Genomic DNA, 2222 nt, shown 5'->3' with positions numbered 1-2222 from the left:
CCACGTGGGGCTCACAGTCTTCATCCCCATTTTACAGATGGAGAAGCAGCGTGGCTCAGTGGAAAGAGCCCGGGCTTTGGAGTCAGACATTACGGGTTCAAATCCCGGCTCCGCCACTTGTCAGCTGTGTGACTTTGGGCCAGTCACTTCACTTCTCTGGGCCTCAGTTCCCTCATCTGTAAAATGGGGATGAAGACTGTGAGCTCCCTGTGGGACAACCTGATCACCTTGTAACCTCCCCAGTGCTTAGAACAGTGCTTTGCACATGGTTAGAACTTAATAATGCCACTATCATTATTGTTATTATTACAGAGGAGGTCACTGAGGCTCAGAGAAGTTAAGTGACTTGCCCAAGGTCACACAGCAGACATGTAGGGGAGCCGGGATTAGAACCCATGACCTCTGACTCCCGAACCCAGGCTCTTCCCACTGAGTCACGCTGCTTCTATTGTTTGTTGTATTTGTATACTGTTTGCTTCTATCGGGTATTTGTTGAACACTTACTGTGTGCCAAGCACTGTTCTAAGCGCCAGGAGTGATACAAGGGGATTGGGTTGGACACAGTCGCTGTCCCAGTTGAGGCTCGCAGTCTCAATTTTACAATCTCAATCTCCATTTTACAGGTGAGGAAACTGAGGCCCAGAGAAGTGAAGTGACTTGCCCAAGGTAATACAGCAGACAAGCGGCAGAGCCGGGGTTAGAACCGAGGTCCTTCTGACCCCCTGGCCAAGGCTCTAGCCACTAGGCCACGCTGATAATAATAATAATAATAATAATAATAATAATAATAATATAATTAATATAATAATATAATTGATATAATAATATAATTGATATAATAATATAATTAATATAATAATATAATTAATATAATAGTATAATTAATATAATAATATAATTAATATAATAATATAATTAATATAATAGTATAATTAATATAATAATATAATTAATATTATAACAATGATAATAATATCATAATAATGACATTTATTAACTGCTTACTATGTGCAAAACACTGTTCTAAGCCCTGGGGAGGTTACAAGGTGATCAGATTGTCCCTCGTGGGGCTCACAGTCTTCATCCCCACTTTACAGATGCGGTCACTGAGGCCCAGAGAAGTGAAGTGACTTGCCCAAAGTCACCCAGCGGACAATAGGCAGAGCCGGGATTCGAACCCATGACCTCTGACTCCAAATAATAATAATAATAATAATGATAGCATTTATTAAGTGCTTACTATGTGCAAAGCACTGTTCTAAGCGCTGGAGAGGTTACAGGGTGATCAGGTTGTCCCGCGGGGGGCTCCCAGTCTTCATCCCCATTTTACAGATGCGGTCACTGAGGCCCAGAGAAGTGAAGTGACTTGCCCAAAGTCACACAGCCGACAATTGGCAGAGCCGGCATTCGAACCCATGACCTCTGACTCCAAATAATAATAATAATAATGATAGCATTTATTAAGCGCTTACTATGTGCAAAGCACTGTTCTAACCGCTGGAGTGGTTACAGGGGGATCAGGTTGTCCCACGTGGCTTCATGCCCATTTTACAGATGAGGGAACTGAGGCATAGAGAAGTGAAGTGACTTGCCCAAAGTCACACAGCTGACAACTGGCGGAGCTGGGATTTGAACCCATGACCTCTGACTCCAAAGCCCGGGCTCTTTCCACTGAGCCACGCTGCTTCTCCGATCGGACTGTGGGCGGATCACTCTGGCAGGAAGCCATGGCCTACTTTTCCCTCAACAACAGTTTAGGGCTCATTCATCCATTCATTCAATCGTATTTATTGAGCGCCTACTGTGTGCAGAGCACTGTACTAAGCGCTTGGGAAGTCCAAGTTGGCAACAGATAGAGACGGTCCCTAACCAACAGCGGGCTCACATCTCAGCCACAACCCATTTTTCTGAGAAGCAGCGAGGCCTAGTGGAAAGGACGGGGCCGGGGGAGTCAGAGGACCTGGGTTCTAATTCTACCTCTGCCCCGGACCTTCGAGAAGTCAGTTCACGTCTCTCAGCATCATCATCATCATCAATCGTATTTATTGAGCGCTTACTATGTGCAGAGCACTGTACTAAGCGCTTGGGAAGTACAAATTGGCAACACATAGCGACAGTCCCTACCCAACAGTGGGCTCACAGTCTAAAAGGGGGACTCAGCAGTAGTTTCCTCATCTGAGAAGCAGCGTGGCTCAGTGGAAAGAGCCCGGGCTTTGGAGTCA

The sequence above is a fragment of the Tachyglossus aculeatus genome, chromosome 1, assembly GCF_015852505.1.
Source record: "Tachyglossus aculeatus isolate mTacAcu1 chromosome 1, mTacAcu1.pri, whole genome shotgun sequence".
Lineage (NCBI taxonomy): Eukaryota > Metazoa > Chordata > Mammalia > Monotremata > Tachyglossidae > Tachyglossus > Tachyglossus aculeatus.
Note: the sequence above shows the minus strand (reverse complement) of the source record.